Raw genomic sequence first — 22,224 nt, 5'->3', positions numbered from 1 at the left:
GTCCTTGTCTTGGTTTTGACTGCGAAAAGAAAAAACGAATGTTCTAGATGGCCATGAAATTTAACGGTGGATGGATGCAACATGCGCTGTGATTTTTATCCGAGAGATCCGTCTAAACAAGGCAGTGGCGGGGGAATAAATCGTTCTTTATTCCCATCTTGGTTGTAATGGATTTTTAATGGCTTCCCTTTTTTTTTCTTCAAACGTTGTGAGGCCCACGGACTGCCCTTGAGGCCTCATGATGCGAAAATTTCCGTGATTATGAGCTGTTTACGAAAGTTTAACGTGCACCGAGAGAAGAAAACAAATGGCTCGGACGAAAAATATTCAATCGAATGGTATTGATTTAGTTTATAAACCTTAATGGCTCTCATAACACTAAACGTTTCTCTGGGCTACCACCAAATCTATTGCTTCTGATTGTTTTCATTTTAGGGAAATTGATGGAGTTAAAAGTGGTGTCATTATAAACTCAAACAAAATGCATTTGAAATGCTCTAATGGTTATAAACCTAATGGGTAATTTCCTTTCAATTTTGGGAGAATTTCCATGTATTTTTAATGACACCACTTACGATATGGGATCTTGTCAAGTATTTAAGGATCTTACATTAGTTAAACATCAGTTAAGACCCTTTTGATTCTCAATTATCCGGCATTTAGCAGTAATGGTATCGTTTCAAGGTGGAATGTCTAAATTTATTTTTTTATTGTGAGACATTAGAAAATATTTGAAAAAGCAAGTTATCTTTGACGTTAAACTGTTATATTTTCAAAGTAAGGAATACTCTAGTACTCTATTCATTGATTGACAACGACAAATTAAAAATTCCCTCAATTTTATTTCCCATCCATGTGATTTTCCTAATTTCCCTTCGAATAAAAATCATCGAAAGCCAAAAAAATTAATCGATAAAGGAGGAATAATCGAACGACATAGTTGCACACATAGGATTTATCCCATTTGGCAGATTGCCAGGCATCACGAATGGACCAACATCGCCAGTGGAGAACCGGCCTGAAAATAACGAATAAAGATTCAGCAGAGGGAACGAAGGCACAGGTTCCCTCGTACGCTGTGCATCGAATTTATAAATAAATCGTGTATTTTGCATCGTAATTACTGGGATAAGGTCGCTATGGTATCTTCACGATCGTGCGCTCGTGATTATCCTCGATTCAACATTTTTTCATTTACTTTTTTTTTTATTATTCTCTGCAACATTGAAATGCACACACTCGAGTTGCACATGCACTAGCCAACACCCGCGTTCGGAAGATAATATGTCAAAGTTGCGCTAGAGGCGTGCGTTGGCCTAGACACACATTGCACTTTCTTGGAATCGATCGACCTCACACACCATAACAAATAACTCTGTGCAAAAATTATTCCCTCAAATCGCATTGTTCTGCCGACATTAAACCACATGAAATATTGTATTTATGATAATTCTATATATTTATTCCTTTCACTTGTCCCTCGACAATTCATCAGTCCAGATTTTTTTTTTTCATCGCCTAGAAAATTTCTCAGTAGAGCCTTTCTTTCGTGCCCTTTTACCTCGGCTTCGTTAGCTACACGTGAATTTTTTTTTTTTTTCGGAGGGAGAGACGTGTCAACTCTGTGGCACACGTTTTCCTCGGGTGGCACGCGCACGTCACGCATACCCTGGGCAATATACAGTCATCGTAACACCTGTTTGCTCTTGGGGTATAAAATTATACTCAAAACCCTAGACTGTATTCCGCTTGGGGAGGCACACGACACGAGGGACCCACTGGTGGGGAAACTAATTGAAATTATATATTTTTCCCTTTATCTTATTCTCCCAATGCCAATTTGGCACGAACCTTCGATTTTCGGAGACTGGCGGAGTTTTTTTTTCTCACTTAATGGCAAGTCAATAGCTAGGGTACAATTAGAAGAAAAAAATTTGGAAGAATTTCAGTCAACCGGCAGACTTTAGCGATTTTTCAAAACCCCTGGAGTTATTTTTTAAATTTAAGCAGAACCTCGTTGCCAAGCGGAAAGTACGTCTATTGAGGGTGAATAAACATTTTTTTTTTGTATGAGTTCGTATTGACGCGAGAAATTAACTACAGTGCCAAGGAAAACAAAGGTAAAGTCAGGGCTTTCAGCGATTTCCGGTTGGTGCTTGTGTAACTCCCTAAAACCACTAGTGGGTACTGGTGGACGAACGAGTTTTTCTGACAACAAATCGAAAAAGGGATAAAGGATGTAGCCTATGTAGAGGGAATATCGAGAGCGGAAGTCCGGCACTACTAGCTAGAGAAGAAAAGTATTGTAGCAAGAGAGGAATTTTAACTGAAGAAATGTCCGTGTGTCCCAAGAATATTAGGATACGATTGAGGTATTATCGTCAAACGCTTACGATAATAGTCGAAAACTAGCGGCGCGTGTTGGATGACATTCGTGACCACTTGTTTTCTTTCATTTTTTTTTTCATTTCAATTCCTCACCTTCAAATTCCTCCTGCCATCGATTTTTCACAAGCAACAACAACGTTATTCGCTTTATTTTTATTCCTTTTATACCAGGAATTATTGAGGATAAAGAACGACGTTTAATGAAAACACGTGTAAATTTAAAATATCCAGGAAAGTTTAGTTAGCAAACTGCTCAAGTTCTGATTTTATTTTAGCGACGCGTGAATCACTTATGTGGCGCCAAACGGAGCCTTCTCTTATCTTTTTGTGTCACACTCTGCATTTCCTCTGTGGATGAATAATTTTTTTTTGGTCCTTTTATTGGTGAATCTACACGCGAATGGTGCACGCCTTCCAGCTCAAGCATTTTATATTTTTGCGATGTTAAAGGCGAGGAAGATATATTCCCCGGGGTAAAAATATATTTTTTTTCCCTCTCAGCTGTATTTTTTCCACCGAACCAGCTGTTACGTTTTGAAGTTCACTCTACATTTGTTGATGAATACCATTAAACTTGAATTTACATTTAGAAGTTCATTCCCACTGGTTTCCCTAATTTTTTATCCCCTTCAACTATTAAATTTTCAAAATTTAAAACGACCAAAGGAACATTTACCCACTGGAGGGAATGAAGAATACAAATGGACCTATCCGGACGCATTAATTATCCAGACAAATAAATAAAAAAACATTAGCCATCCACACGCAATGTAGAATCAGCCTAAGTTGAGACGCGTCTCGTTGAGCGTCGGCGCCGCAGTAAAAACTTCGTGGCAAAGTGAGACAAACAAAAAAAATAAAAGAAAGTCCGGAGAAAAAGACAAAGAGCAAATAGAAGGGGAACCAAAAGAGACTGCAAAGTGGATTTTTCTTTTTCCACGACACGTATCCCAGCCCTCTGTCATCCAAGAGGGTGTAAATTCTATCCAAGACAAAAACTATATACCGCAATAATCCAACCCCCCAGGGGAATGAAGTAGAAAAAATTGATGTTTCTCAGTCGTAAATATCCATTGGATGCCATTTGGAAACAATGCAACGAGAGAAATACGTAAGAAATAGTCACGTAATAGTAAATGCAGGGGGTGGGGTTGCCAGGGCAATGCAGTGACCCCCACAGATATTGGTATCGTGGGGTGGCACGTCTGCAGGGGGAGGACAACACCGAAAACCCCGTAGGATAAATATCGAGACCTCACCCCTTCGTCTACACCCACATGCGAGAATTCCTCGTAATTTCCCAGTGTGAAAGTTGGAATAAAGGGGGGCAGGAACCCCTCTTGTGTACGTATCGATCGATCGTTTGTCCGGGAAGAGGAGAGGAAGGGAAGAAAGGGGGATCAGAACGGAAACTGCTGGGTGCAACCCCCTCGGACAGACACGCGCCACGACCTTCGTATTTCGGATCCCCCTGAGAATATCGATCAGTGTGCTTTACGTTTTTCCGGGGCTCTGATAGGGAACAGATAAAGGACCGGAGATATTGCCGTTTACACGGAAAATATTTCATACTTCTGACCGAAAAAATATTTACTTTCCCAACTGTATGAATGCTGAGCAGTTAATTACGCAGCATTGTCAGCTAATTTTATGCGAAATATATAAATAGCTTCTGTTATGCAACACTATTATTGAGAAAAAAACTTATTTTTCCACTTTGCAGTCTCTCATCTATATCTACCAAGTCAAGTAGATGAATAATTTATGAGCCATATTGACGTGCTACACGACTAAAACAAAATACAATGGCAATGAAAAACGATTGAAAAACCTATTGTTTTTATTTCATGGTAAAACGAATTATGAATTCCATTCGATAAATTGAGTTTTACAATTTTGTGGGCTAATTATGCAATGGAAAACATTGAAATCTCCTTCATTATGCAATACGATTCCCCAGAAACTGTATTTTCCCACCAGTAATGGATTTGTCTCGATAAATGTCTTTCTAACGAGTCTCATTAAATGCCTAACGACCGCGGAATAACAAAAACATCTAATTGCATCTGAAATGCAGAGAGACACGATTTCCCACTCGGATTGAGCCCAATGGGCTCTCAACGCAGCTGATGAAGGCGTTTAACAAAATGAAATAAAAACACGTGGTAAATAATAAGTGAGGGATTGAAAGCCTAGGTGTAGAGGATATGGGGAATCCTTGGACACGGTGAGTTCTGGTTCACGGTCAACGTGCGTGCGGCCCCTGACAGTCTGGGCGTCGGGACGCCCGGCGCCACGTCTACACGAACCCCTGGCATATTACCCTCGCTCGTAAAATACACTCGAGGGCCCGATATGTCGCTTGAAAACGCGGGTGGTTCGTTTACCTTATCGGTGAAAGGTCCACCCCCTGAGAGCGTTCAACTACAAACTCTCGTTATTCATATAATTTCAGTCATTTTGAGGTAAAAGTTTCTTTCCAGGCTCACCTATTTAGCACATTTGGAATGTGAATAAACTACTTTGACGGAATATTTTATCCTGATGGGGATTTAGGGTGCGTGCTGAGGGAGATAATTTTTTTTTCAGTCAATTAAAATATTTTTACGAGTCTGAAATACAAGGATTTTTTAAAGATTAAAATGTAAATGAACTCGGATGTAAATCTAGAGAATAAAATTTACCCGGACTCTCTCAATATTTTTCAAGTACGAATAAAAGTGTTAAAAATTATCAAGTCTATTGTACCTATTGGCTCTCATTGCTCTCACGAGTAAAATTATTATTTCGAATTGAGAGCACTGTCCTCAACGATAAAACTAATACTGGCAATGCGACAATATTGTTGCTTCAGTACATCGCCTAGTCAATAAAACAGAAATGACCATAATCCATAATTTAGATATCCCATAGAACAGTGCTACTTGTGTTGATTTTTTATAGCTGAGTGGACGCCCGGCTGGAGCCACTCAGGCCAATCGTATGGCATTAAATTTTTTAACCCGACGCCTCGAGTTCTCCCTAATGTCAGCTGATATATCTGTCAACGAGTATAAACTCCCGACTATTTTCCCCTCACCGCTAACGAAAAACCCAGTAATAAACTACATCAGAATGATTTTAAAAACCAACGCAATTCCTTTTTTCCTTAATAACTGGAGAAATATTTCCCACGTGGGCTGTGAACTCGTTAATGCAATTGACGAGATGTATATAATGGTGGGTGGGAAATACAATTCGTCGGGTTAGCTCTTGTTATTAAACGAAATTTAATATCCCAGGGAGTAGTTTTGTACATGGCCATCAAACTCCCCTACGATGGAATTTACAGTCACATGGGCATGCTGATATACACATTTGTAAATGTGGAACAATGCCCAAGTGTATTTCAATGACGTGTCACATTAAACTAGGTGATTTTCCTCGCCATTTTACACGCTCCTTCAAAACCACCCCCATCACGAGGGATAGGTGACATTATATTGAGACATTTTAATAGTTGGGTATTAATTATATTTTTATCACTAAGCATTTCGCGTTAATTATTAATAAATAAATTACATTCTCTTTGAAGTCTCAATAAATATCACTGTATCCTAGGTGATTCAAAAAAACGCGCAATCTCTCATGTAGAAAAATTCCTCTAGAGATCTTCAAAAGAGCTTTCGAAAGATTACGCAGACGATTTACTTGTTGACCCTAAGAGATTCTTCCGAAAAAAATCTTTTAACGACAATCCTAACTCTCTTTCCTCCTTTAATCTTTCCTTTTTTGACGCTCATATTACTAAGCCCTGGATTTTTGGATTTGTGTCTTCTCAAGAATCTTTTTGGATAACCCCTCTCCACTACAATTAATCCCAAATTCGTCTCCCTACGAGGGAAACACCGCAGCGCGTCGTTTTTCATGAATTTCTATGAATTAATGGGCCTGATCGGAAAAATCGGAGAGAAACAATTGAATTGTCCATTTAAACTAACTGCCAAACTATCGGGAATTAAAATATTCCCTACGACAACGAATAATATTCCGAAAAATAATGTTACGTCTGGCAAAAGACAATAATCCTACAATATTCATTGTTTTTAACTCACCGAACGCCAGATCATTCATCACCAGCTCCACTGAAAAACCTCCAGTTCCCCATAAAGCCTCGGGAACAATGGGAAATAGCAGAATAATTCCCGTTTCGTACTTCACACTGCGGTGGGGTTTTATGGGCCCCAGAGAGCAGCCCTCTCGCCGCAAATGCCAGGATACCTCGTTGGAACGTCAGTTGTTGATAGAGGGGTTGCAGGATAAATATCTCCAAGTCCATTACAAACCCCTCTAATTATCCACATCGATGAAATAATCTCATTCGACCTCCGTCTGTTACACTCCTGCAAATCATAAAATTAATTCTCCTATTATTGATAAATTCCAAGGAACAAATGTTAAATCATTGGTCGATCTAAAAATAGTAGAGAATCATCCGCAAGTATTGTAATGTCATCAAAAGTCGACGTTTGGTAATAAATCAGAAAACTATCATGAGACATAAACTCATTATGCATATATAAGCAGGTATTTTATTGTATTCACTCACTGCTATTTTTCTGCTGAATACACAGCATGAGATCATGTATATAGCTTTCTTTGATTCGCATTCAAAGGGAATTATATTGACCGTATCAATGGACTATTTAATCCCACACCTACATTTTCCAAGGTAGAGGCTTGCCAGCCACCCTATGACAATCTCACCTATTCTGACATTTAATTTTAACCATTGAATCCTGTTCTTTCGTTCCGCTAATTTTTTTCCCCCCTTTGTTTTCCTCGTGTGTCCAACAATTACATATTCAAATGAGCACCCGATGCTGTGCCTGATTCATCAGCTGGTTGGTAATGACTCTTTACTGGTCACTAGATTTTTTTCATCTTTCACAAATACCCGATCAGATATTATGTATTGAAATAAGTGACTCGCCCTACACTTGCCAGCAATTTATTCTCAACAATCATTTATATTATAGTGATTATTTTTGAATCCGTGGGTGAGATGTCATTAAGTTGAAATGAATCGACTGGTAATGGGAAGGGCGTTAAATCTTTAATAAGCTGCTTTATAGTGCTTCGGGGGAATATTGAGTAATGAAAAATTATTTTGATTTTTTATATCATTGCAACGCAAAAGAGGCAACTTCTCCGCTGACAGTAAAATTGCAGAAAAAAATTTGTTGGTGTTTGAACAGAATAATTTTGCAATAGAATCAATAAATAAATGCCCCGCATCTGAAATTTCTGTCGAAATATTAAATAAATATCTGCAGAATCACGAAAAAAAATGGAATTTCTCTGTGATGTTTGTCAATTTTTTTTTTTTTCATTAAAAGATATTTTGAAAATCCGCGAAGGCAACAGCATGCAGACTCTCGAGTTAACGTAAATATTTAGGCTGGCCCGGGGCAGCGAACGCGTTTTATTTCCGCAATTTCCTCTCTGGTTAGCGCTCCAGGTCAGGAAAATAATTAAATGAATTATAATGGGAAAATTCTTTGGAATTTCGGTGTTAAAATCCATGGAGAGTGAGAACCGGGGAGCAAGTTAATGTTGATGGATTGGAGTGATAGAAGGGAAAGGGGGAGAGAGTCTTCTACGAGGGCTGAGAGCGCACCCACGTTAACCAGGTGTTCAAGATTAATGCTGTCAGATCGATCAGCTGGCAATGTCCAGAGAGGTACGATAAATATCATTTCCCTATTCACCCGGTCACCTGGAGGAGCTCAAATGAACGAACGAAAGGGCTTCAAATAATAAATATCAATTTTTCCATTCATCGCTAGATATGATATATCTCTATCTGTTGAGTTATTCCGCTTTTATCCAACTGTTTGTTCATTTTTATGAAAAAAATAATAATAGATAATTTATTCGCAAAATTTTGTTAAAACTCGTGAGGAAATGCCAAGAAAGGTGGAGCTCACCCCAAGAAACAATAAATCCGCCAATAACAAAATGCCATTGGTTGTGTTATAATAGCAACGGGACGTTTATTGGCTGAAATATATCGGTGAGGCCAAACTGATCCTCTTAGTCACCGTGCCGAATTTGGAGGATTGGTCTGTTGCCAATTCGCGAAAAACCTCACGAAGGGTTGCTCTTTAACCTCTTCTCCCCCCAGTGCACAACACCGATAACCCTTTTTTTCCCAATACCATGACCATTATCCTCACTCGGAGGAGAGAATCCAAAAGAATAAATAAAGAAATCCTGTCTTGGTGTGAAGAAAGAGAACGCATAAACGTCCTCCTCGCCTCGGTTGGAATAAAACGACAACTCGACTCGAACGACGTTGCAACATTATCCAGTGTTTACGAGGCAGTTTTGAAGGCTTCGCCGTGAGTCAAAAAAAGGGTCAGTGAGCCAGGGACACGGATTCAAATCCTCCCAGTACTTTATTTTTGAGAATATTGTGCTCTAAGAATGTGATTTTTGCTGTTAACTTGCTCTGTTTCACCATTTTTTATTTTTATGTTCAAGTTTAATGGGATTTTTTATCAATTCGACGTTTTCTCTAGGAAATAGATAAGAATTTTCCGTTCAACAAAACAAATATTCTGGCTTGTAGGATTTTTTGAAACCGGACTAAAGCAGAAAGTGTTATGTTGTTTCAAAATTCAAATATGCAGATTGTTAATTTTATTTATTATTCAATTTAATATAGAATGGAGGTGGAAAAGAATAGGTTCTCCATCCAATTTTGGGGGGTCTTGGGTATTCTTTTGAGATGTAAATGAGTCGTTTCTTTTTATTGGACAAAACGAGCCGACTGAGGATGGGGGTGGCTGAATACCAGGGGCTTTTGAAGAGCCACCGATGGAATCGGCCACTGACCTCAACATTTTTAAATCGTCGGCCCCTTTTTTTTTTCTCTCCACCCGTATGGTGGAGAAGAAACCCCCCATGAATTCAACTGTGGACGCGTGCTGACCCCTATTGACAGGCCCTGCGGGCCCTCAAAGTGCTGCGCGGCATATTGTCTTTCGCCAAAGGACTTGTCCCAAATTTCGAAAATCATCTCACATAATTACTAATATTATTTAATATCTTAATAACCCGGCAATTATTTCTTTCAAGCCCTACACAAACCTCCCAACAAACCTTTCACTTTCGCAAAATCCCTCTCACCCTTCCCCTGAACCCAACGATTCGCCCTCACCAGAAACAAAAGCATTAAATTTTTATCACTTCAGTTTACATATTTATGGTTAATCCCCTATATTTTTTGCCACTCATTCGTGCGAGGGAACGCAAATTCATGGCTACACATGCACCCCCAACCCCCTCCCCCTCATGCAAAAGTAGTACGTGAAGTGAAGAGAAAAGAGAATCGGAGTCCCCCCCTGGTAGTTTTACAACCCGAAACCGAGGAGTTGTGAAAGTGAAACGGAAAGGGCGAGAGAGAGAGAGAGAGAGAGCCTACGGGGGTTGAAGTATTGATTTTAGCAGTCCCTCGCCTTCGTTATACCGAGGAAAAAAAAAAAATTACGAGGAAGAAATTGAGGGAATGGCACACGGGGACTAGTGCGTGCAGTAGTTTCGACTCTTTGTCTCGCATTTGCTCACTTTGGTGAATTAGTCGGGCGGGAGAATCGCGTTACTGGATTATACGAGTTGCGGGGGTGGAACGACGATGAGGAAAGGGAAGGAGGGAATGAAGATGAAGGAGACAATTCTGTGGTAACTGCTCGTAACCCGCGAGATTATGCCATATATATTCATGAAATTTTTCGCACTCTGAGAAATGAGACGAAAGGACTTTACAGTTTAAATTGCATTCTATTCTGCGAGCCAAGTCCGACAAGTCCCTAGATTTTTGAACTAATTACTTAATGGAATTCTCATAACAGTCCGATGTTTAGTGCACAATTAAATATACATTTTTGCACTATCTCCGAGCAATAAAATTCTCAAATGAACGACTCTCCCCTTTCCCCCCTCCCAGGATAAAATGCTTCTATGGATATCTTGTTCGCGAATTATGAGTTATAAATTAATTAAATTAGTGGGGAAAAAAGAAGTCAGTCTCCCTTGATAAACTGCTCATAATCGCCTCGGGAGACAGATACCCACGAGTAAAGTTACGGGAATTATGGTATTCTCGGTCTGTGTGCATGTGTTATGAATACTTGGAGACGTTAAAATGTCTACGGTGGCTCGGTGAATTTACGATTTGCAGGGGAAAAGTCAAGGACTCATTCTGGAGTCCTCGCGGATGCTGCATTATCGTTATTCTTGATATTTTTGCAATGTTGAGAGGGAGGTGGAAGCTCTGAAATACTCGAGGTGATGAATTTTTCATTAAATAAAATTCTCTTCCCTCATAAATACCAAAATCCTTCAATTGTACAAGAAAAAAAAAAATAAGCAAAACATTTCAGCCATATTAATCTACAATCGAGAGAGGCTTCTTATCTCTTCACCACACGTTAGATGACTTTAATATTCCTCACCAACGATGGCACAACTTTGAGTCATACGACGGCTCTCTTTGAAGTGCAAACTTACGCAACAGCCGCAGCCACTCAGTGACTTAATATATGTTGTGTATTACCCTCGAATCGTGACCGAGTTTCAAGACCATTTTTCCCCCTCATCAGAGATAAATATGCAGTAGTTGATGCTGCTGATGACCTTTAACGATATTCTCCTCAATTAATCCCATATTTTCCGACTTGATTGACAATACGCGGAGGTCATGGCTGGATGGGGGAAGGGGGGAGTGGGAGGGGGGCAGAGAGAATTTTTGGGGATTTCGAGGAAGAGACCTGGCACGAATATGTAGGCCACATCGGGTGTGTACCTCCCAGAAAACGGTAGATCCGCTTGCCAGGGAAGTGCATATTGCATTCTGCGAACATCGCGAATATTCAGACACGAATGGCCACTCACTGGGCATAAAACATATATCACATCGTCGATATAAACCTTGAGGAATGTTCAATTTATAAAATACAAGAGAGAATTGAAGCAACTCAAGCGCCTCGGGAATAGCTTCCGTCGCTTGAACTAATTGAAGCTGTCAACGATTTATAGGATCACGAAGAAAGTTAATGAGGGCTCGTGGCACATTGAGAACTAGAATTACTCAATTAACGAGGCTATGGCAAGTTGAATGGAATTTTTAATTGTAAATGAAATCAGTTATTTTGTAACTTGGTAATAATTATTGGATGAGGAAAAAAAATGGGGAATTAAAAGCCTTCAGAAGGTTCAGACGAAAGAGTTCCAATAAAAATATAAATTTCGCCCAATGTCCCGGATTCACCATCAAGAACATAATATTCCGCCTCCTCGAGATGGTGTGGCACTCGGTCGACTAGACCGGCAGATCACCAAGTGGGCGAGGCCCCCTTTTTCGCCCACACATTCACAAACCCGTGGAAAATCATCTCCAGAGAGTCCCTCCATGTCCCTCCCCTCTCCCCAATCGTCATTCTCTCGTGACGTAGATGAAAATCGCGGGCGAACCTGTTCACGATTTTTTTTTTTCTTCGCCATAGAGACCAGATACTTTTGGGAACACCGTTGAATGTTTGCTCACGATAAAATGGCCGATCAGTTGCCAACTTTCCAGTTACGATATATCCGCCCACTGCCTGGAGATCTCGACAAACACGTTACGGACTTGAAAACAATTTTTTATTCTCTCATCGAGTGATTAAAAATTAATTGATAAAACTATTTTTCCAAGCTGATATCCGATTATTCTGCTCTTTTATTTCCCTGAATGATTCTGTGAGAAGGGGGGGGGGGGGTATATCCGCATTGGTCAGAACTCGTCCACGCTTTAGCATTTGGACGGGAAAGTCACCACCTGGGACAGCTTCATTGCACAACTGTAAAATCAACTGTAACGGCTGTAGCTGGACCCCGCATTACGCAAATGTTAATCTAATCTGTACGAATGTGGATAAAAATGAATGAAATATCCTCTGACTTTAAACATCTGCAAATTGAATGAAAAAATGGACAGAAATAATTGAGAAAAATACTTGTCGTTGTGAATTTGAAAGATATATCGATTGCCAAAGCAGTTGGAACCAAATTACTGATAAGGAAAAGACCTATCGTTCACGAATTTCAGTGGAATCCAACTCAAACACCGGAAACCGATTTTTTTGTAAAAACAATTCTACAAATTGAACCACCATAAGGGGAATTTTGATAAAAAATCAATGTCGTAACTGAATTGAACATTAATTCGTGCGTCATGAGGAAGAAAATGAGTGGAAACAGTGAAATATCAAAGGCAATTAAGATAAGTGAGTATTTTTTAAAATTCATTAATGCCTCCCTCTATTTTTCTGACTAATCTTGACAATAAAAAATGAGAAAAAAAGGGGGATCTGATGAATCTACATGGAATAATGGCAGTTTCATGCGAATGCACGTGGAGGAGCGGACGTGACTCAGAAATGGGCTCTTCTCGAGTCTGACGTCGTCGGTTATTATCTACGTAACGGAGAGAGAGACGGATATTCACGGTGTGTCAAGACTTGAGAGTAATGGAGAACCCGGAGCTCACGCGATTCAATGTATGACGACATACTTCGTAATATATATGACGTGTGATGTGAGTCGATTCCGTGAACAGAACAATTATCTTATTATATAATTTCATTGGAAAATTCAAGAAATTTTTGTGACTTTCTAAAACGATAAATCGTGTGGCCATCTCTTTAATTAAAAATCGACATATTTCTGCATTAATTACTCCTCAGGATATTTAAGTATATTTAATCTATCTCGAGAAAAACAAGAAAAAATCATGTCAACCTGCGGAAGTGTTATCTGTTGCCAAAAGTGCAAATCCTCGCAATAAAATTGTGAAATTGTTTGTATATTATTACTAAATAAACTCCGTGAATTATCTTAAGACTTGAACGACTCGTCCACCCTTTTTCCTCCCCAATTCTTCACACCTTAGTAAGACAAACCCATTGAGTCTAATTCACAAATATTGAATCAGCAAGATATTTATCAGCGGATGGCAGAAAACTTTTTTCATGTATTCCTTATCGGTTCGGGGCACACCAGCCTCGAGATAACTTCCCCCTCTGTCTCTCTCCCTCTCAAATAACCATCGCTCCTCTCTCTCTCAATGATTACCCAGAAGGTCGTGGGGTACGAAAATATGTTTACGCGAGTTTTTCCCAGCAGACATCGAGGAAGCGACGTACACTTTTTTGATTAATCGCACAAAAATCGTGTGGGAATAGATAATCAATGCAACACACGAGTTTATAATTAAATTCATTGAGTCGCAATTTTCATTGTACCCATTCCTCGCAATACCTGGAAATGTTGTTACTACGAGATGTCAATCGATGACGCATCAATCATCATTCATTTCCATTCGAGTGGATAAAGAGGGAGGAGGGAGTTTCTATTTTCATTAAGTCATAGTGGACTTAATATCGCGTGTATGTTTTTTTTTTTTTCTTTCCAATGTGTCGCTCTGAGTCACCCTAATAACGCATGAAACACTCGAAGATATCGCGATTTCGCGCCCGGAAGATCGACGTCCGTTGCCAACTGCTCGGTTTTTTTTTCTTTCTCCACTGAAATCGATCCCCTACCCAGTAGCAAGATTGTGAGTGAGTCAACCGTCTCACCAAAGACGATAAGAAATCTTGGCATGAATTTACGAGAATCAAAAGAAACTCACGCACGCTGTCATCGTATTTTTTTTTTTTTTCATTATTAAAACGAACAAATGAATTTCTGAATGGACTTTTCGTGGAAGTTGGTGGTGGTTGTGAATGAATGCTTCGAAGAAGTGACCAATACCTGTACAAGAATTCTGTGCTGACACAGAACTGCATATGGAATACATCGATCGATAGAAAAAATATGAAGAATACTTTGAAGCCGATAAATTAATCGAAATCAGTGAAATTCCGGGCATAAGAGGCATGAAATCTACTGTTTCCGGAATCCCGATAACACAGACTATCTGGGGAATCCCCGTAAAACGACTGGAAATAAAAAAAATCCCAAGTAACAGACGAAACGGTAAAGTGGAGTGAATGTGAGAGGGACAGAGTTGCATTGAGGTCACATGCAACAGGTGGTAACAGGTATACTCGGGGGATGACTGTCGGGTGACTCATGGGGTTGCTCCAGGAATGCCAAACGTCTCCTCAATTCCCTACCACCACCACCACCACCACCTTGTCAACTCTGCAAGTACTTTCGCGCCAGTTCTTGTCCCTGTCTTGAAAACGTGTATATACCTGTCTGCTGATGACTCATCGGACTACACACGGCCATTTCTTACGAGAAAATAATAAACCGTTGTTTATTCAGTGGAGAGGGATGCCTAGAGTTGCCTCTATACATTCATCGATTCTCACATGTGGGTGACACTTGAATTTATTTAAAAGAGAGAGAGAGAGATATATGTTTTTCTTCATGAATTTTGGATTTAAAGAATCGGATATTTTTGTCATGTACTTTGAGGAATAAATTTATAGATTCCGGGAGTAATTATGCAATTATTGTACATCAGAAAAGTCATCGATGTATGGTAAAAGAATGAGGATGATAGTGGGGCAGCGGGTGGTGGGCGGATTGTTGACCTTGGCTCTTGGCACTGACGTGACTCAGACACGAACACCGCGAGCATTTCCCCACCCCGCACCCATAAGATCGCGGGTAGGGATTGTGCCCACAAATTTCCAGGAAACTGGCATCAGGAAGTGGAGGAAATCGAATGTATGGACCCGTGAAGTTTCGGGGAATCGGAGCAACTCTAGCTCGTAATTTTTGTGATTCATCTTGGCGACAGGGGTTATAAATATTTGTTAGATAAAATAATAATTCCTCTGAAGTATATTAATATCTGGCCCCATTCATTGACTCTTGAAATTTTCATTAACAACAAATGGTTTATTAAAATTTCTTTAGACATTTTATTGATCTATATCTAATTCTCCAAAAGTCCATTAAAGTACAATAAAATACCAATTACACTACCAGTCTATTGGGGTCAAGGAAAATCAACTAAATTCTCAAAAAAAGAAAAAAAAATCCATTAAAAAATCATTCAAGACAAATAACCATATTTCCCAAGTAATTAATCAAAAGAGGAGAAAAAAAAGGTTGAAATTGAATTTCCATTCATTGATCTGGGACTCTAATTTGATACACCAATAAATTAAAAAATGATAAACGCGTTCATTCACTGGTGATGAGGAAAATCGAGGGGAGTTGGATTTTCCAGATAATTTTATGGAAATCCAGCATTTCAAGGTTCGGAGGAGGGCCAACCCCGTAATTCGAAACTATTGTAGTGGAGAACCCATGCCACACTAAGAATATTTCAACCGAAGCGTGAACAACCCAAATGGGAGAATCCCGATATTTTCCTCAACGTCATTTCACGGGGTCGCGTGTTTGTTCAGCAGATAACATCTCGAGTGTGGGCGGCATTAAAAACTAGTCCTTCAGGAAACATCTTGGGAATTTCGAGTAACTATATCGCGGAGGTGACTGAGAGAAGGGAGAGGGATGCTTTTGTCAGGCATTTCTTCGTCGCTGACTCTATGAAAAAAGGGTGGCACGAGGGGGAGGAGAAGGGAAGGGAGCATTCGATCAAAGAGACAACAATAGGTTTTTTTAAAGGGGAGATATGGCTGTCAAACGGCCAAGACCTTTGACCATTGAAATGCTGATGATCATGTAAACTCCACGAATCACACCTGCGTGAAATATCTTGAGAAAAAATGTCACTAGCCTAACGAATGCACATTGATTGAGGGACTCAATCAATTCTATATAAAAATAATAAATGATTATCATCTCCAGAAGCCCAACGTGTCGTTGAGCGAGTGAAAATGTATAAAAAAAAAATAAATTCCAAGATTGATTGATCAACTCTAGTGAATAATTTCCTTTTCCCAACTTTACTTTTCGATTATTCAAGTCCCAGTGATCCCATTTACCCCGGAATAAACAAATTGGTTCGTTCAATCGTTTGACAGAATATTGTATTACAAACGAGGTCTCAGTGTGATGTCTTGCCAAAATGTGTTTGTAGATTTTCTGAGAAGTCACTGGTGAGACGAGCCAAAAATCGTTAAAATTTATTCTCGGTCGATCAGTACCGCGGTATAACGTGTGCAGTGAACCGTAGGTGTTGTTTGTTTCGTATAAAATATTTCTTTATACAATTTTATCAGTGAATACGTGAAACTGAGGATTAATTATCACAGGATGAAATCGTTTAAAAGTAGTTGCTCAACAATCTAGATTAATTTATCTCGATTTATCAAGAACTGTGACAAAAATATCACCAATCACAATAATTTATTACAGATTTTTGCCTTCGTGATGAAAAGTACTCAACTCCACTTCATTCTTTATGAATGAAAAAAAAAAATACGTCGACATATCGTACATTTAATCACTCCATATACGATGCACCCCTGGCCCTAATCGCCCAGTTTTGGCGCCAGCACGTGCACAGTCAACGTATTATCACAATTCCCCCATTAATCCCGCAATCTCCCAATCCCCACGAGAATTTCCATCGTTCATATCGACCGAAAAAAAAACCCAGAAGTATTAAAATATTTAATTAAGAAACATGATAATCTGATAGCGGAATACTTAGAAGTGCGAGTATCGTTCGATGTCTATCAATTTCGTGGTAAATCGATACCATGTCCTCTTAATAAAAGGAAGCGATCGGATTGCGAACTTCAATGACCCGCAAATTCATCGATAAATTGATTCGCGCCTCACCAGTGACATCTTTTCCCGTAAATAACGCGAGTACAGAGTTCTGTTTTATCAACAGGCGTTAATTATCACACGTCGATAATGTATCATTTACGGAAATTCATCGGTAGTAAATGTACGATAATTCAGATGATTTTAAGTTGAAAAAACACCAATGAAAGACAGCAGAAAAACGGGAAGAAAGTGCGAGAGAAGTCGTCAACAAAAACCAGAACATTCCGTGATAATTCTCACTCCTAAACTTTCTTTTCTCGTGCGTCATATTCCTTTGCACACCCACATATTCAACATACCGGACACAAACGATGTCAAATAATTTCAAAGAGAACCGATTTCATCAGCCATCCGCTATAAAATACGGTACTTCGTCCCAAGGTCAACTATGCAGCCTCAACTGTAAGATACCCTGGACCCGCGTCTTCCATAGATTGTGGCAGAATCTCCAGTAAATTAATAGAAAAGGATAATGCATTATCACAGCTCATGTGAATTGCATATCCAGCGCAAATTATTATGTAAATCGAGGTGGACTTGATCCCGCTATGTCGGTATTTCTGTGTCAAATAGCTGTACCAGCTCGTCCACCTGTGTCAGTAGTTTCCCAATTGCTCGTCGTCTTCAGGGAGAGAAAATTACTGGCAAGGACGGCTGACACCATCAAGGAAAGCAACGAAACGAAAAGTTTGGTTTATCTCGCCAAATTGCCGCAATAAAATTCAAAACGAAAATCATCGGATTTTATGAGCACATGGGGGGGAAAGTTGTACTGGACATCAGTGAAAATTAATTGATCTACGTAGCGAGACCTTGAAACTATCATGACGAAAATCTAAAAAATCGTGACGTCTCCTTTCACCCAGTGACACAATGAAATTACAGGAGTCATCGAGTGCAACAGCCCTGGGGTAACGAGGTCATCCCCAGTAGCTTAAAACAATCATTACAACACCGGTAAATGTAAACACCAATTCCTCGATACCGTTACACCACGTGTAGATCGATTCACCTCTCCATTAATTCAGCAATCGAATAGAAAAATGTAAAAAAAAAAAAAATTGCCACAACAGTAGAAAATTGAAAGAATGTAAGTCAAGATTATTGACATTCTACTCCACTTGTGCATCTCCAGGTGATGAACAAGGATAAGAGATTATTCCAAGCGATTAGCAGGATGCTGTTAATAAGAAGAGCAAAGGCATCCCGCTAGTGGAACAGTTATGATGAATCGCAGTTCTTTCACCCTTGACGAGCCAGAGCGACACAAAATCAGTAAGGAAGTTGTCATTAAGTGAATGATGGGGATAGGATTGCTTCCAAGGGTGGAGTACAACGGAAACCAAACACCTGGCATTTACGATTGTCTTAAAATTATGACTGCAGCTAACAATCCTGATGGAAAAAAACATTGGCACGTCAATGCACTACAAGGATTCAAGAAAAATAAATATCCAACTGTTTTGTCTGACAACTCGTGCAATTATGTGATTAGGTGGATTCACTCGGAAATTTTTTGTTTACTCTTCCCCAGGGGGAAAACACATTGTAATGCTACAACGTTTCTCAAGCCCTCAAACATCACTTTTTTGCTGTGTCAGGTGTTATTCAACATTCCAACTTGAATACTTGGACAAAGATTTAGTTTGTCGATAATAATTGCAGAGCTGAGAGTATGAAATCGAGAAGCTGTCCCAGGTAGGAAATGCCAATGTCCACGAAACGGGCCAGGTCTGGCACGAGACTGGCTTGCCAGATCTGGGCCACCAAGCTTGGCCCGAGGCATGGCCAGACCGGCAAAGAGCATGGCTTGCCAGGCTTGGGTCACTAAGCTTGGCCCGTGGTATGGCCAGACTGGCAAAGAGCACGGTTTGCCGGGCTTGGGCAACCACGCTTGACCCGAGGTATGGCCAGACTGGTAAAGAGCATGGCTTGCCAGGCTTGGGTCACCAAGCTTGCCCCGAGACATGGCCAGGCAGACAAGGGGCATGGTTTGCCAGGCTTGGGTCCCATATGGAACAGCATTCCAAAAATTGAATTCTCATGGGGAATGTTCCTTCACTAAATTTTTCGTCCTTTGATTCTCCTTCTTCCGAAGGTACCATTATTTCTTCTGAACATACTATTTCAGGGGAAAATATGCGTGGATATCACCGTATACCACACATTCTATGACAACAGCCCGTAAGATGGCGTGTTGAGTAGTCTGATTGTGGCAGTAGACATGAGTGTCGTGTGCGGCAATTTATTATTTTAATATTACTCTTTTACTATTGTAATATGTCTCAGAGTTCATATTCACGGGTTAAAAAATACAGACATTTTCATCAACTGAAGAAAAAAGAATCTGTAAACGTAGAAGGCGCTAAAGAAAAAACTCCGGATTACAGTGAACGCAATAATGCCGATGAGGAAGAGGTTAGTTTGCCAACAGCCAATGAAATAACTATCCGTAGTGGATCTATTGTGGATCAAATTAGTGGAGATGTCGATGTTCGACATCTCGATGATAATGCTAGTGCTTGTGGTGATAGTTGGTCGGGTGGTGATGGTGATTGTGGCTCGTATAAGCATCTTAATGATTGCATCAGTGAATCCAATAGCAGCGTTGGAGACAGGGATGAACCAATTCTTGGGGGTTTATAGTTGATAATACTTCATTTTTCCGGGATAAATGGAATTGTAAAATCACTGTGTTAATATGACTCCATTAGTTCATTTTCGTAATTGTATTAGTTGTGATATTCTTGATAAAAGGTACGATTAATAGGAAAAGTTTATATTATCAATATATTTTTATCGCGAGGCGTTTCATTGGGCAGAATATATATTAATATATGAATATTGTTTAGTATTCGGCTGTCATTGAAGTATTAATTATATTTATTATATTTCTCCTGGCGAGGTCGGAAATCCAGAAGATGGAAATAACAATTGGAAAATGTGATGTATCTTAGCATAATAAAGTATTTTCTATGTCATTTCCTCATAAGTTAGATCACGGGAATAAATATCCGTTGTTGGTTCAGGGATTAAATATTATGTCCAAAAGTTTAAAGGGAAAAATAATAAGTGGATTTTTAATTTTTAAGAAAAATTCTAATGAAAGTAATTTCAGCCATTGAGAGCTGTTTTCAGTATTTGGTGATTCAAGTCAAATAATATTTATAAGGTTGAAGTTTCACAATCGGACTGCGTCCATATTCCCCAAAGATTTCAAATTTAAGGGTTGAAATTAATTAGTTATATGTAATCCTATCCAAGACTTTTTTATATTTCTAAGTTTGTTTGAAAGAGTGAATATAATAAGCAATATTATATAGAACTAGCACACAATCAATGCAACTAAATATCATTCTGTGTTCCGGAGTTGCAGATGGAGAAGACATTATTGTAAAAAAAGGACGTCTTTCCGAGATGAAAAAATAATTCTTATCAGGATAATTCGTATCAGCAATTGTCTATGGATATAAGAATTAATTCTTATCATCCATAGCGGAATAAATTATCCATAATATTGCTATTATAATGACTGTTTTCATGCTTGAATTGAAGCACGATAATTTATCAATTCTAAACTACTAATTTAAAAAATAACATTGGTGCGTTATTTTGTTGGATATTTTGTTAATACAATCTTCGAATTCTGAAGACTGACTGCTAATATTATTAGATTGTAAGAGAGAGTTTATTAAGACTTAATATGGTATGTCGTATTAAATTTCGGATTCAAATGATCTACGTAGATTATTTATTTTAAAAGCGGATGAAAATAATCCACAAAAGATTTTTCTACAATTTATACCTGCAATCATTTTTTTGAGTTTTCATATTCTGTTCGCGGAAAAATCTCATAGTTGTGATTATCTTTCATGAAAATTGGAGATACAAACACTGCATATCTTTAACTGTTCAACCAAAATCGGATGAAAACATGTACTATGTCGATAGGAGGAAAAAAGTTTTTGATTGGCTGAGTTTTTTTGTCAATAGATTTAATAAATTTAAATATAAGTTTTGTCACATAATAAAACTGTTTTCTGTATAATGTTGAAGGTAATAAATACATGTCTGCTTATCAGATATACCGTTCATATATTTATTGGTGATTCTGAACCCAATACAGGCAACGGTTGGAGCCTGGCCACAGCTCTGGTCGTAAATCTGGGCCAATTTCGGGCCGAATGGTCAGCCCAGAATGCGGCCAAAGTTCGGCAATAGGTCTGGGCCAATTTCGGGCCGAATGGTAAGCCCAGAGTGCGGCCAAAGTTCGGCAACAGGCCTGGGCCAATTTCGGGCCGAATGGTAAGCCCAGAGTGCGGCCAAAGTACGGCGACCGAAGTCTGGCCAAAGTTCGGTCCCAGGCCTGGCCCCGTGTTATCATCCCAGGGTCTAGCCAAGTTCGGCGCGAGTTTGGCTGGAGCCCGGGTGCCGAGCTACGGCAGCTCGGCGGCCGTGCTTGTACCAAGGTTGGCCCATTCGTTTTTTCCTACCTGGGGTCCCGTTAACTCAAATCCGCATACCAAGTGCATCGTCTCCTTACTAACTCGTCGCTTGAGCTCGTAATATTTAAGTTAATGAAATGTATGTTATCCAGGCTTGAGGAGCCTGGACTCCTGAATCCACTGAACGGCTTGATGAAGACTTCAGCAATATCAATTTTACCCAAACAATTATTTATTCTCTCTTATGTCCTCCCCACTCACTCCCATTTGTCCCAGCCTCGAGGGTTCGAAAATATTCAAGAACATTCCCAAGAAAGTCAGCAACACGTCCTGAATGCCACTCGCCTGCCATTGTTTACACGCCATGATAGAAAAGAAAGTAAAGCGAAAGAATAGGAGATAGTTTTTCCCTCCATGGACTAGCATCATCTTCGCGATTTACCTGACCTTGAGGGCAATTTTCCCTCATTTTTATTTTAATGGTAAGACCCAGTTTTCCATCCCAGGAGGGAAAACAATGGAGTAATGTAGGGCATCAGCGGTGACAGTGACAGTTCTATCATCTATTCGCTTTGCTTCAGCTATCGAATCAACAATTTACCTA

The 22,224-nt window shown here is 39.5% G+C and overlaps 1 protein-coding gene across 1 annotated transcript in view; it reads right to left on the bottom strand.

Moving 5' to 3' along the window:
- The window catches only part of Alkb (AlkB), a 102,896-nt gene that overhangs the window by 75,373 nt on the left and 5,299 nt on the right, over positions 1-22,224 (bottom strand). Inside the window, exon 2 of the mRNA XM_064137917.1 lies at positions 6,483-6,770. The gene's annotated coding sequence lies outside the window, so the exon portion shown is untranslated. The remainder of the gene's footprint in view (positions 1-6,482; positions 6,771-22,224) is intronic.

Source organism: Diachasmimorpha longicaudata, chromosome 19, assembly GCF_034640455.1.
Source record: "Diachasmimorpha longicaudata isolate KC_UGA_2023 chromosome 19, iyDiaLong2, whole genome shotgun sequence".
NCBI lineage: Eukaryota > Metazoa > Arthropoda > Insecta > Hymenoptera > Braconidae > Diachasmimorpha > Diachasmimorpha longicaudata.
This window is presented reverse-complemented; position numbering and strand designations above follow the sequence as displayed.